The sequence below is a fragment of the Arachis ipaensis genome, chromosome B07 (genome assembly GCF_000816755.2).
Source record: "Arachis ipaensis cultivar K30076 chromosome B07, Araip1.1, whole genome shotgun sequence".
Lineage (NCBI taxonomy): Eukaryota > Viridiplantae > Streptophyta > Magnoliopsida > Fabales > Fabaceae > Arachis > Arachis ipaensis.
Window position 1 is genome coordinate 7,024,801 of NC_029791.2, and position 530 is coordinate 7,025,330.

Here is a 530-nt window from a genome sequence, read left to right on the forward strand (position 1 = left end):
CTATTAATTTCATCCTTATTACATCATATAACAAAAAGCGAAGTTAATAAGGCGACTTTATCTTTAGATATAATCACTAATCTTTCGCCGACTGCTAGAACTTTGATAAGAACACATTATTAAGAGTAGTTGTTTTCATTAATTAACTTTCATATGCTATATACATATCTTGCATGATACCATGATATTTCTTATTAACTATATATATATATTCTTTTTGCGAATATATGAGAGCTATATATATGTGTGTAAGAAATGAATTTGAGAATCGTACAGGAATATAATTTTATATCTGTCTCTGAAAGTAATATAGTTTTATTTATGTTATTATGATATATTATGTATTGTAAAAGTTTTGTATCGATATTTGTCCTTCATTCGTTCCATTAATAATTTTTTTAAAATATTGATATTATAAAACATTAATTGATAACATATATAATATTTGATATGTCTAATTAAATATTAATCAAATATATTTATAAAAATTTATTAATTTAATTATTTTTTCTAATTACAAATTTTATTTT